We start from the raw sequence: 15,267 nt of genomic DNA on the forward strand, positions 1-15,267 counted from the left end.
ACATTGCAGATCGCAGAACACTCTCCTGGAGATGCTGCTGTTGCTTTTTTCTTCTTCTTCTCCTCTTTCTCTGTTCCTGCCTCTTCCTTCTCCTCTTAAACCGTTTAAAGATGTAAAAATCTTTTTTTAGCTTATAGACTGTGCAAAAACAGGCCTTGGGCTGGATTTGGCCAGCAAACCATCATTTGCCAGCCCTTAGTCTAAGGGCATGTCTTTATCAAAATATGTTGAGTTTAAAACTCACTCTCATCCTCTTTAGAGTTTCCCTGTCACCATAATAGGAATATTGAGCTTCATGATTCTCTTCCCATCATTCAATTTCTGCTTCAGTCTCCAGAGGGTAACTGATTAAACTAGGGAACACATACATTTTATTTAGGAACCACTTTTGCTATGAAACATAATGGTTGTAACTCAACCCAAACTGAAGACCCCTTCAATATTGCTACACAGAATAATTTTTCTCTCAATGATTTAAAATTTCTTGAACAAAACCTAAGATTTTTATTTCCTTCTCAGATACAAAAATCCAACCAGATGATCTTTCATATAAAAGGAACAATGTGTTTTAAAATACAATTCTTAAAGAATAAAAGTACTGCTCTTTTAAATTGTTAATACCTAACCTCTAGAATCTGTCCTCAAGGATTCCAAAATAGTTTTGCCAAGGCTTAGAGAATAGAAATGGTCATACACAAACACACACACACAGATCTGGAAAACACACTGACAGAGAGATCAACACATGTAACAATGAAGAAAGTAGATTGAATTTTGTATTATGGTTCTTGGAATCAGTATCACTTGCTTAGTGTTCTACCTAATATGTGTATATACGGGTTTTTGTTGTTGTTCCGTTGGTAAGTTATATCCAACTCTTTGTGACCCCATGGACTGTAACCTGCCAGGCTCCTCTGTCCATTGCCTGGGATTCTCCAGGCAAGAATACTGGAGTGGGTTGTCATTTCATATTCCAGGGGATCTTCCTGACCCAGAGAGTGAATCAGCATCTCCTGTGTCTCTTGCATTGGCAGGCAGATTCTTTACCACTGAGCCACATGGGAAGTGTGATATAGATCTAGATATAAAAATAGGTTAGATATAAAGATATAGTAAACACCCCCAAATAATGATGGTTTAAACAAGTTAAGTATTTGTCACTTAAAAGTCCTGATGTAGTTAATTCATGGCTTGTATGGCAGCTCCATGGTCTTCTGGGGTCCAGGCAGTATCTGTCCTTCTGCTTTTTTTTTATCCCCAGGACGAGTCCCTCAACCTCATGGTCTGAGATATGGCTTCAGCTCACAGAGGACAGAGGAAGGATCATATCTGTTTCATCAAAAAGAAATACCAGAAGCAGCACATCACCTTAGCTAGAACTTAGTCTCAAATTACAGTAGGCTGTAGGGTTAAGAAATGCACTCTTCTAAGAGACATGAAAATCATGTGTTCAAGAGAACAGATATTGAGAAGCAAACAACTCTTTGCCTATAGCGATCAGAATGTTTTGAGATCATTCAGTGACATAGAAAACTAATGGAATTATCTGTAAAGGAGAAAGCCTTAGAGGTACTTCTGACACAATAAGTAGAACAAATAAGCATACCATTTAAAGTTACTTGGAAATATTCAGTGAAGGCTTAAGAAACTTAATTAGAAGACATTAGATGACAAAATCAACATAATACATTTTTATATTAGCACTACTTGTGACATTTCTAACTAGCAATAAGAATGAGAGGGAACATTTGTAGTTTGGAGTGTCCCTTACCCAACTTCTTTTTGTTTGGTTAGCTCTGTGCCCAATTTTCTTCGGAAGATTCACCTCTCCTCCTCTGGTACAGTCTTGGTGGAAATATCAACAGATACTCTGCTCAACTGAGGGTCTTGAGAATTAAGGTAAACCAATAAGGATCTCTTTGGATACATTGAAACCAAATCAAAATGACACCAAGTTGCAGTGGTTCAGCCTGTGCCTTTCTGATGAACTGTCAAACACATAACGTCCTCAGTTCCCATTCTATTTGAAATATACATCTATATACACGTTTGTTTATTTCATTGATACAGCCCAAATTATTCCAATGAATTCTCTTTTGGTTTGTTTTAGGAAACATCATATCTTTTTTTTTTTTTTTTTTTAGGAAGCATCATATCTTGCTACTTGCAAACAACAAAAATCTGGCCATATCTGGATAGTAAATTGTGTACCAGGGTAAGTATAAGATATATAAATGTACACACATACACACTAATAGGACTCATGAAAAAGAGATCAGAATTTTACTATATTGTTTTCTCTTTTGTGTATACTTGGTTTGTTTTTTTTTTTTTTTTTGCATGTATATGCTGAAAGGTGAAATATCCTACTCTAATTATTTGAGAAACAATGGGAGGAAGCGATAGCTGGAGAGAAAGCACATGATTTGGTAGATGGGGAAAGGTAAAATGAAACATTTTTAGGCCAGATGGAGTATCTACCCAGCAGCCTAATGATCTTAAGAAAGTGATTTTTCTGGGTTATACACAAGTCTAATATTTTTAAAGCCCTTGTTCCAAAGGATAAAATCATGCAGTACAAATGAAAACACAATGTGTGGATTAAATGCCTCTGGTTATATGAATACTGAGGGCTTTTTTAATGTATGTGTGTGTCTTTATTATTGCTCTTCTATTGTCATTTCAAAAAATGAATTTCTAAGACAGCCCTTCTAAAAGGTACTTTAGGCTTAATGGCTACAGCATTTCTGAAAGTGTTCAGAGGGTCAAATTGATTCAATTATTTTCGTTTGGATAAAAGGAACAAACATTCTTGAGAGTCTACTATGTTGGTTCTTAACCCCATTTGAATATTAGATTCACGAGAGAGCTCTTTAAAATGCAGATTTCCAGAACATTTAAAGTCCTCCTCTGCATCACTGTGATTTTGATACATCCAGTAAGTGCTAAGGATTGTACCTTATATTCTTTATATATAAGATCATACAGGGTAGTGGAGCAATTAAGAGGTCAGGCGCTGGATCCAGATTTCATTCAAATCCTGCTTGAGCGCAAATTGGCTAGATAACTTTGGGCAATTTACTTAACCTTATTGTATTTTGTGTTCCTCTGCTATAAAATGAGGACAGCGTTAGTGTTTGCTTCATTCTACTGTGATTTCTGGGTGGTTAGCATTCATTATTGTGGATTGCATAATAACTGATTTTAAATCCTTATAAAAATCCATAGAAGTTACTATTATTTTCATTTTAATATAGGGAAACTTAGAGATGAAAAATGATTTTCCCAAGGTCATCTAAGCTAAGGCATGGTACATTAGCAATGATGGAGACTCTATGAAAAGCAATTACTGGAGTGAGTTTTGGCCATGGTGACTTCGAAATTGTTACGGAGTGCCTAAGTAGAGAAGTAATGTCAATTGTGTCATGTGGCTCTATGTCTCAGCAGAGTGGTCCTGGCATAGGGATATTCATTTGGGGTCTTTGACATGTAAATTGTGACTGAACACCTGTGACTGAATATGGGAGTAAGAGTGAGCTCATGCAGGAATCACATACAGAAGATAGCAGAAGGCCATTACAGGTCTTGAGAATGTCAACATTTTACAGGACACATAGTCAAAATGGAGATTGAAAGAAGACTAAGAAGCCAGAGGCAAAAGTAAGCTCTGAGAAAGTGCTAACTTAGAAAATTAGAGTGTGGAGTTTCACTAGGGAATGTTACTTAAAAGTGTTAAATAAACCCAAAGGTTTGAGGAAAAAGTTGTCACATGGCTTGAGAAAATTAAAGGTGATCTGGGTCCTAAGGCACATCAGTTAACTAGACTAAATATGTGAGCATAGCAAGTATGAACATCACTTCAAGAAGTTTGGTGCTAAAGGGAAAGAAAGGGGATTATAGATAGGAAAAGATAATGGTAGGGGTTAAACAAAATAATGGAAAATGAAGGTAATGGATTTGTGGCTCAGTAACAATTTTCTCTGACCACTTCTTTTCAACTGAACTACTTCTGAATGAGTATATTATATGTGTATCCATTCAGGCATGAATGTAAATTAGAAGTGTAAACATTTTGAAGACTTTGCACAGTGAGCTTATGAAACTTAACCCCCTTGAGTAGTAAAGTGAACCTACAAGTCAATACTGAGTAGAAAGATTCTCAAGATGTGACAAATGCTACCAAGTAAAAAGAAGGAAGCTTATATTTTATTTTAAAGTTAATTGCATACAGGAGAAAATATAAGTTTTTGTTTTAATTTAATTCCCAATAGTCTAGGATCCAACAAATTTTGGGAAAACATTGCTATCATACTACAATGGTTTCAAGTTCATTTTCTTCATGTTATTGGAGATGGTTTTAAAATTAAATAATTTTATATTAATATGAAAAACACTCAAAATTTCTGAATTGAGAATTAATGACATTTTCTAAAATGAATTCATGGACATGAAAGCAAAAGGAATTTGTGTTTGAAAGAAAATTGTGAAGTTTTACAGATCATTCACCATAGCACAAAGAGACGTGAAGGTTCAAGCATCCTTACTTTTATAGTATCAAAGTATCACATGTAAGCAATTTACTTTACACTTTTCCCTTTTTATTTTAGAAGTATATCTATATGACACATGCCTTAGTGGAAATATAACTCAACATAGAGTTACACTGATGATGAGTTACTTCATTTATTTTATGATGTATTAGAATCATTCTACTTTCTTTCAGTTCTGTGAACAACAATCTTACTCCAAATGTGGTGACACTAGATTTGCTGTTGATTTTGAGCTGTTTCTTCAACTGAACATTTTAACAGGGATCCAGTTATGTTGCTTACTCAATGGACTTCAGTGAAAACCATAACACCCAAAGACAGAGTAAGGAAAATAATATGGGAGTTGAGTATGTGTGTTAGTCACTCAGTCGTGTCCAAATCTCTATGACCCCATGGACTGTAGCCTGCCAGACTCCTCTCTCCGTCATATTCTCCAGGCAAGAATACTGGAGTAGGTTACCATTTCCTAGTCCAAGTGATCTTCCCCACCCAGGCCTATTACTAAATGCTGGGAGGCAGTTGGGCAGTGGGATGTAGGATGAGGCCTCTGGAACAACGCCACAGAGCAGAAACTGATCACCTTTCCAAATGAGATTACACTGAAGTTTACAACCATCTACCAAAATGGATGAAACTACATTTTAAAGAATATGTGTGTAAAAGGAAATCTTTTACGTAGGAATATTGGAATGATTGAATCAAGTTAATATTTGTCAGCGGTCTCTTACTCAAGGACAAAGGTTGTGACTCAGTACTTGATAGAGAAATACAAAAGTAAGCTTTTGGCATCTTTTTGTTGAGTTGTATGATTGGTGTGCATATCCTCTAAGGGCAGGAACTGACATATTTTTGTATTCCCTGCTCAGAAAGCCCCTTGCCAGTATTCCATGCTAAATACACATTTGGTATTTGGGGGAAATATGGACATTATAAGCATACAGACTTGAGTGCCTACTCTGACCACAGTCAGCACTAGACATATCCATATTTGCAAGTTCCTTAAGCATTCTGATGTTGGTTTCCTTCATTTCTGAATAATAATATATAGGTTGAAGGTTTGTTGCAAGGAGTAAATAATGTGACAATTGTGCAATAATGCTTTAGTATCTCTTAATATAATGTTTAAGATCGATGATATTGAATAAGTTTTAGTTCTATTCTTTTCTTCCCTTTATGATTCCTGTTTATACTTAATTCTTGATTTCCTGTGAAAACTCAGTGACTTGCATTAATGTCCCTGATTTTGGCCAGGATAGTCCTCCATTACTGATTCTTGCTTTCTGACTCTAGGCCTCACATACTTGCTCTACAGCCACGATGCCCTCCCCTCCCCTCCCCAGCCCAGACTCCCTCATTTCCAGGACATATACTCTAGAAGTTTCTTCCACCACTCTATCCTTACTTGCTTCAAGTTCCTCTCCATTTTTGATCCAACCATCTGGGTACTGACACTAAGACAGGTCCTGGCCTTTAACTTCCCATTTCTCACATTGCTTAGTGTCTTTATGACCTGCTCTGGGAATGTCTTCCTTCATCAACTCCATTCCACATTCAAAACTGTCTTTAAAATGCAGTTCAAATATTACCTCTTCCAGAAAGGCAACTCTCATCTTAGAAACAAAGAACAGCTTAATCCTAAATTGACATCTGGAAAGTGATCCATTCCCAAGTCTTAGAAGTGTCACTTTTTCTGATGTGTTTGTTGCCTTGCACTAGGCAGGCAGCATCACCCAGGGAGGACCTCTGCAGACTTTGAAGCTTGGATGATTAGAGATTAAATCCAGAATCACTAATCCAGTGTAACACTGGGCTAGTTACTTCACTTCCTTGTGACTTAATTTCCTTGTAACTGAAATTGAAAGAACGCTTACCTTACAGTGTCTCTGAGGATTAGAGATGATACAGATGAAACATCTAGAGTTCCTGAGATAAAATAAGTCCTTATTCAATGATTACTGTTGTTAATGGATTTGTGTGTGTGTGTTTTATTACTTCTCATATTACCTTATATTTGTCCATAATGTTTAATCAATGTTGAATTTGTTATAATTTCTCAGAGTGAGACTTTTATTTGTATCTTTTTTGTAAATCCAACTCTTGTCTTCCCTGATTAAATACCCAATATATTGTTGCTATGCATATATTAGGCCTGAATAATTTCAAAATGGATAGACGAATGATCCAGTTTATATCTATGAATGAAATCACTATTTTTATTGTCATGTCTAAGTACTAACAATTAGAGCTCATAAAATATAGAACTACTAAAAGTAAGACAATATGAAGATGGCTTTTGGAATTAAGATTTGTTTACATCTAATATTATTTTATTTTGATATTGTCTGCATTTATTTTACTAATATTTTACTTGTTGATATTTTATACTACTTCATAAAATTTTTAGCAACCAATTTTTTAAATGTATGAGTAGCATTATATGTATGAGACTATATATGTATATAGTATAATATATGTATACACATATATATTTACAACAGTGATATTTAAAATAACTTATTTGGATTTTTTTATTTGTTCATTTGAACCCAGCTTCATCCAAACACCTGATAAAAATGCCAAAGGACATTACCACATACATGTATCATGGAGATAAATAGAAATATCGAAGGTGTGGTAATTCCCTTCATATACTCTAATTCATGTACTGAGGTTATAGTAAGGAAAATTATACATTTCCTGAACAGAAAGTAGAGCTAGTGAGTTTTCTACATAGTACATATCTATATATTAATGGCATGTGTATCTTAGCTTTGTGTATCATTCATAGCTCTTGGGTGAGTTGTTAGTAAATAACTATATGCCTCTTATCTATTTTTACTAGATCAATATCTCCTATGTCACACTTTGACCTCCTAGAGGTAACAGCATTGAACCTATATGACAGGTAATAATGGAATACTGTTTCTACTGTAGTGAAAAGAGAAAGAGAAAGAAATACTAAAGGGATTAATACATAGTGCAATTGCTTATTAAGTGACTCAAAATCACTTGATATGTACAGTATATTATGTGTAAGGTATGTATGTACTCAGTCGTGTCTGATTCTTTGAGATCCCATAGACTGTAGCCTGCCAGGCTCTTGTGCCCATGAGATTTCCCAGGCAAGAATACTGGAGGGGGTTGCCATTCTCTTCTCCAGGGATTGAACCCATGTCTCTTATGTTTCTTGCATTGGCATATGGGGTTCTTCATCAACAGCACCACCTGGGAAGCCCTAATAGACTATAGGATAGTGTAAGCATGGGGCTTCCTAGGTGGCGATAGTGGTAAAGAACCCACTTGTCAATGCAGGAGATGTAAGAGATGTGGGTCAATCCCTGGGTTGAGAAGATCCCCTGGAGAAGGGAATGGCAACCTTCTCCAGTGTTCTCGCCTGGGAAATCCCATGGAGAGAGGAGCCTGGTGGGTTACAGTCCATAGGGTTGCAAAGAGTCAGACACGTCTGAAGCAACTTGGCATGTACACATGCATAGTCTATTAAGCATATGATAGCATCTGTCTAAAAAAAAAATATATATATATATATATATATATATATATATATAAACCTTAATTTAAAAATGACTCATTGCTAAAACATGAAAACCATCATGAGCCTTCAGCAAGTTGAAAATATTTTTGCCAGAGGATTTGAAATATTGTGAGAATTACCAAAATGTGACAGAGACATGAAGCGAGCAAATGCTTTGGGAAAAACAACACCCATAGACTTGCTAGACACAGGGTTTCACAGACCATTAATATCTAAAAGCTGTAATACAGTGAAACAAGGTGTGTCTATATTCATTCAATGGAATAATACACAGCAATGAGATGAACAAATTGTAAGTACAAGTATAAGTTTACAAACATAATATTGAGTAACAGAAGCCAAGAACATATTCTGTATGATTTCATTCGTGTGAAATTCAGAAGACACTTCAAACTATAGTGTTTAAGAATACAAGCTTAAGGAAATGTTTACCATACAAGGCATGATAATGATTACCTTTTCAGGATAGTAATGAAAAGGTAGTACTGTTACCAAACTTGCAAAAATAAAAGTATCACATGGAATTACTGTAAACAATTGTATGCCAACAAATTAGAGAATTTAGAGGAAATGACCAAATTACTAGAAATACAAGTTACCAAAACTGACTCAAGAAAAAAATAGAAAATTTGAGTAGACCTATAACAAAAAGAATGAAATAGTAATTTAAAGACTTCCCACAAAGCAAAGCTCAGAATTAGATAACTTGATAAAATTAGAATTTTATCAAACATTTAAATAGGAATTAATAGCAACCCTTCACAAACTTTTCCAAAAAATAAAGGGAGAAGGAACTCATTCTACTGGGTCAGTGTTACCCAGATACCAAAATCAGTCAAAGATATCAAAAGAAAAGAAAAGTCCCCTGTCCCATATACTTCCCTGATCCACATCAGAAGTGCAGCCAACAGGTCACACAACCAGAATCTAGAGCACAAAGTGCATAAGTCAGAGCATACTTTCTGGCTCTGCTCTGACCCCAAAGACCTCCCCTCATCCTTCTACAGTCTAGGGGCTGAGAACCCTGGCACCTTGTGTACTCTCTACAGCCATGGAGAACCTCTACTACCTTGGGAACCTGTATAAGAAAGCCATATTGAGCAATAACACGCAGAACTGGGAGAGGCAGAGGGCAAATAAAGGCACCTATCAAGCTCACTATGTTGACAGAAACAAGGGCCAGGTGGTAGAAACCAGAGGAGGCTTTTGTGGTTGCAGAGTTTCACTGACAGGCTTATCTGGAGCAGGAAAGACCACAGTGAGCATGGTTTTGGAGGAGTACTTGGCTTGCCAGAATATCATGCTACACTTTGGATGGTGACAACATTCATCAAGGTCTCAATAAAAACCTTGGCTTTAGTCTTGAACAGAGATGAGAATGTTTGATGAGTTGCAGAAGTTACTAAGCTGTTTACAGGTACTGGCTTAGTGTGCATCACATGTTTTATATTACTATATCCTCGAGATCCTGGGCTCCAAAATCACTGCAGATGGTGACTACAGTCACGAAATTAAAAGACACTTGCTCCTTGGAAGGAAAGCTATGACAAACCTAGACAGTATATTAAAAAGTAGAGATATCACTTTGCCAACAAAAATCTGTATTGTCAAAGCTATGGTTTTTCCAGTAGCCATGTACCAATGTGACAGTTGGACCATACAGAAGGCTGAGAGCTGAAGAACTGATGCTTTCCAACTGTAGTGCTAGAGAAGATGCTAGAGTCCCTTGGACAAGAAGAATATCAAGTAAGCCAATCCTAAAGGAAATCAACCCTGAACATTCACTGGAAGGTCTGATGCTGAAGCTGAAGCTTCAATACTTGGACCACCTGATGCCAAGAGCTGACTTACTGGAAAAGACCCTGATCCTGGGAAAGATTGTAGGCAAAAGGAGAAGGGGGTGGCAGCAGATTAGATGGTTATATAGCATTACCAACTCAATGGCCATGGATTTGGGCAGACTTCAGGAGATAGTGGGACAGGGGAACCTGGTGAGCTACAGTCCATGAGATAGCAAAGAGTCAGACACAACTTAGTAACTGAACAACAGCAACAATACTCAAGATCACCATAAGTGAAGTCGCTCAGTCGTGTCCGACTCTTTGCCACCCCATGGACTGTAGTCTACCAGGCTCTCCAGGCAAGAACACTGGAGTGGGCTGCCATTTCCTTCTCCAGGAGATCTTCCCAACCCAGGGACTGAACCCTGGTCTCCAGCATTGTAGGCAGATGCTTTATTGCCTGAGCCACCAGAGAAGTCAACCTCAGTAGGGACGTTCTGTGTTGGCTTGAGCTGTCAAAGTCAGAATCCAAAGGTAGATTCTTGGCTGGAGGGAGCATCTTGTCCTGGGTCCTGCCCTGGGAAAATCACCAGAGAAGTGAGGACCCTCTCAGCTGCAGGGCTCCTGGACTCCTAAGGCTGCTTGGTGCTGGCTGCTGGGGTTCCCTTCTAACCAGTCAATCTGGGCCACCACAGACTAGCCGGAGGCAGCTGCCACCATTTCCAGCAACAAGAAACAGGTGGGCCATGCCCTGGCTAGAAAGAAAGAAAGTGCAGTTGCTCAGTCGTGTCCAACTGTTTGCAACCCTATGGACTGTACCCTACCAGGCTCCTCTGTCCATGGAATTTTCCAGGCAAGAGTACTGGAGTGGGTTGCCATTGCCTTCTCCAGGGGATCTTCCCAACACAGGGATCGAACCCGGGTCTCCCACATTGTAGGCAGATGCTTTACCATCTGAACTACCAGGGAAGGTGTTCTTTTTCAAGATCACCATATTGTATGGCAAATTCCTAAGGGTGTGCTTGCCTTTTTTTTTTTTTTTTTGAAGTACTTGTTGATGCTTCCCTGTATGTTTGTGAACAGAGCTATTAAAGGACTCTAACAAAATGCACAGGCTAGAGAATTAAAGATTTCATTTGAATCAGTTCTGAATATAAAAAACCAAAGGCCCCTGATATGATGCTGAAAATAGACTTGTGATAGAAATGATCGTGTGCAGTAAGAGTTATGGAACTTCTCTGGGAACAGGGTGTTGTACCTGTGACATCCTCTGTGTGCCAGAAAATAAACTTCATTTGGCAAAAACAGATGGAGAAAAATTACAGCATTAAAAATTAATAAAGTGGATATGCAGTGACTACAGGTTTTGGCAGAAGTTGGCCCAGCCCATTGAATGGTTTTATGAGAGAGAGGCAGAACTTGCAATACCTTCATTTTGATTGTCTTCTGTGTGGGGGTGTTATTTTAATTTGTCAGTGCCTGTAGTTCTGACAGCTACTCAAGAAGATAAATGCTGGACATCTGGACAGCATTTTCTCTGGTGTAGAAGGGTCACAGTGTGGCTCTTCTTTACAATACTGAGCTTTTTTTTTTAACACAGGAAGAAAGAGCACTGTGTTAGACAGGAAGGAACAGCATTCAGGACCACCCCTACATCAAGATTGTTTTAGAGAAAGGAGACTGGCTGATAGAAGGAGACCTTCAAGTCTTTGACCAAATTTATTGGAATGAATGATCTTGATCAGTATTCCACTCTTACTGAGCTAAAGCAGATGTTTAAGGACCTGAATGCTGATGCTGTCTTTGTATTTAATTACAAAACCTAGTGTACAATGGACATGCTCTTTTAATGCGGGATACTCAAAAGCAACTTCTAGAGAGGGACTACAGGTTCCCTGTCTTTCTCCTTCACCCTGTTGGTGGCTGGACAAAAGATAATAATGTTCTTTTGATGTGGCACATGAAGCAGCAAGATGAACTGCTGGAGGAAGAAATCATGAATTCTGAAACAGCAGTGGTGACCATCTTCTATCAAGCATGCTGGACCAAATGTGGTCCAATAGCATTGCAGATTCTATTCTGCAATCTGGAATCAAGATTGCCGGGAGAAATATCAATAACCTCAGATATGCAGATGACTCCACCCTTATGGCAGAAAGTGAAGAGGAACTAAAAAGTTTCTTGATGAAAGTGAAAGAGGAGAGTGAAAAAGTTGGCTTAAAGCTCAACATTCAGAAAACGAAGATCATGGTATCTGGTCCCATAGCTTCATGGCCAATAGATGGGGAAACAGTGGAAACAGTGTCAGATATTATTTTGGGGGGCTCCAAAATCACTGCAGATGGTGATTGCAGCCATGAAATTAAAAGACACTTACTCCTTGGAAGGAAAGTTATGACCAACCTAGATAGCATATTCAAAAGCAGAGATATTACTTTGCCAACAAAGGTTCGTCTAGTCAAGGCTATGGTTTTTCCAGTGGCCATGTATGCATGTGAGAGTTGGATTATGAAGAAAGCTGAGCATTGAAGAACTGATGCTTTTGAACTGTGGTGTTGGAGAAGACTCTTGAGAGTCCCTTGGACTGCAAGGAGATCCAACCTGTCCATCCTAAAGGAGATCAGTCCTGGGTATTCTTTGGAAGGAATGATGCTAAAGCTGAAAGTCCAGTACTTTGGCCACCTCATGTGAAGAGTTGACTCATTGGAAAACACTCTGATGCTGGGAGGGATTAGGGGCAGGAGGAAAAGGGGATGGCAGAGGATGAGATGGCTGGATGGCATCACCGACTCGATGGATGTGAGTTTGAGTGAACTCTGGGAGTTGGTGATGGACAGGGAGGCCTGGTGTGCTGCGATTCATGGGGTCGCAAAGAGTCGGACACGACTGAGCGACTGAACTGAACTGAACTGAACTGAGCATTGCAGAACACTGATGGTTTCAAGATTCAATGTTTATAATGTTGAGTGAGACTGCTGGCATATCTCATCCAGAAAACAGGGAAGGGTCTTTAACAGCCAACTCACTGTAGCAATTGTAGCAAGAAAAAGAAATGCAAGAAGGCAGAATGGTTGTCTGAGGAGGTCTTACAAATAGCTGAGAAAAGAAGAGAAGCTAAAGGCAAAGGAGAAAGGGAAAGGTAAACCCAATTGAATGCAAAGTTCCAAAGAATGGCAAGGAGAGATAAGAAAGCCTTCCTAAGTGAACAATGCAAAGAAATAGAAGAAAATAGAATGGGAAAGACTAGAGATCTCTTCAAGAAAATTAGAGATACCAAGGAAATAGTTTCATGCAAAGATGGGCACAATAATGGACAGAAATAGCAAGGACCTAACAAGCAAAAGAGTGTGAGAAAAGGTGGCAAGAATACACAGAAGAACTCTACAGAAAAGGTCTTAATGACCCAGATAACCATGATAGTATGGTCACTCACCTAGAGCCAGACATGCTGGAGTGTGAAGCTAAGTGGGCTTTAGGAAGCATTACTCAAACAAAACTACTAGGGGAGGTGATGGAATTCCAGCTGAGCTATTTCAAATTCTAAACGATGATGCTGTGAAAGTGCTGCACTCAATATGCCAGCAAATTTGGAAAACTCAGCAGTGGCCACAGGACTGGAAAAGGTCAGTTTTCACCCCAATCCTAAAGAAGGGCAATGCCAAAGAATGTTCAAACTACTGCACAGTTGCACTCATTTCGCAAGCTAGCAAAGCAATACTCAAAATCCTTCAAGCTAGGCTTCAACAATACATGAACTGAAAACTTCCAAATGACAAGTTGGATTTAGAAAAGGCAAAGGAACCAAAGATCAAATTGCCAGCTTTCTCTGGATCATGGAAAAAGCAAGGGAATTCCTGAAAAACATCTACTTCTGCTTCATTGACTACACTAAAGACTTTATGTGGATCACAACAAACTGGAAATTTGAACAACAGAATGGGTCAAAACTGGGCAAGGAGTACAGCAAGGCTGTATATTGTCACCCTGCTTATTTAACTTCTATGCAGGGTACATCATGAAAAATGCTGAGCTGGATGAAGCTCAAGCTGGAATCAAGATTGATAGGAAAAGTATCAATAACTTCAGATATACAGATGCAGATGCCACCACCCTAATGGCAGAAAGTGAAGAGGAACCAAAGAGCCTCTATATGAAGGAGAAAGGAAAGTAAGAAAGCTGGCTTAAAATTTAAACTAAGATCATAGTATCTTGATCCATCTATTTATGGCAAATAGATGGGAGAAAATGGAAATAGGGGCACACTTTGTTTTCTTGGGCTCCAAAATCACTGGACTACAGACACAAAATTAAAAGATGCTTGCTCCTTGGAAGAAAGGCTATGACAAACCTAGACAGCATATTAAAAAACAGAGACATCATTTTGCCAACAAAGTTCTGTATAGTCAAAGCCATGGTTTTTCCAGTAGCCATGTACGGATGTAAGAGTTGGACCATAAAGAAGGCTGAAGACTGAAGAACATGATTTTGAGCTGTGGTGCTGGAGAAGACGCTTGAGAGTCCCTTGGACTGCAAAGAGATCAGACCAATCAATCCTAAATGAAGTTAATCCTGAATATTCATTGGAAGGACTGATGCTGAAGTTGAAGCTCCTATACTTTGGCAACCTGATGAGAAGAGCTGACTCACTGGAAAAGACCCTGATGTTGGGAAAGACTGAGGGCAGGAGAAGGCGACAACAGAGGATGAGATGTTTGGATGGCATCATAACCTCAATGGACATGAGTTTGAGCAAACTTCAGGAGATAGTAAAGGACAGGGAAGCCTGGCATGTTGCAGTCCATGGAATTGCAGAGTTGGATATGACTGACTGAGTGAAGAACAACAACAATGTGGGAAATGGATTGGAGAGTACAAAGAGAGGAAATTAGAGTGGAAAGGAAGCAATTGCAACAGGTAAGACTCAAGATGATAAGAGTTGGACTGAAGTATGGGTAGTAATGACATAGAAACAAATTAATTTGACAATTATTTTGGAGGCAGGAATCATAGGGCTTCATAATGTATTGAATGTCAGTTACTTAAAGATAAGGGAAAGGTGAGAAAAATGACTTTACGTTTTCTGATTAGTAAACAAGATGTATAGTTGATCCAACAACAAGAAAGAGAACACTGGAGAAGAAGCTGTTTGTAGAGGAGGGTTTGGAGAAAGATGGGTCACAGTATACAACTAAATCTATTGAATTTAAGTATTAAATATGAAATAGACCTGTCAAGAGTTTATGTGCAAGCAAGAAACAGAGACTGACAGAAACTGGAGGTCCTATTGAGTAAGGTGAAAAGATTTTGTTTTTTCCCTAGTACTTTGGTTCCATTTCTACAGATCTGTCTGATAATTCTCATTCTGCAATTGTATCTTTCTGTT

General features: G+C 38.4%; 1 pseudogene; it reads left to right on the forward strand.

Annotated features, from left to right (window-relative positions):
• The first annotated feature begins 11,089 nt into the window (after nucleotides 1-11,089).
• LOC147375859 (bifunctional 3'-phosphoadenosine 5'-phosphosulfate synthase 1 pseudogene) lies at nucleotides 11,090-12,057 on the forward strand (annotated as a pseudogene).
• Nucleotides 12,058-15,267: the final 3,210 nt, after the last annotated feature.

This window comes from Bos grunniens, chromosome 3 (genome assembly GCF_055505025.1).
Source record: "Bos grunniens cultivar Pamir isolate PY7600 chromosome 3, Bosgru_T2T1.0, whole genome shotgun sequence".
Lineage (NCBI taxonomy): Eukaryota > Metazoa > Chordata > Mammalia > Artiodactyla > Bovidae > Bos > Bos grunniens.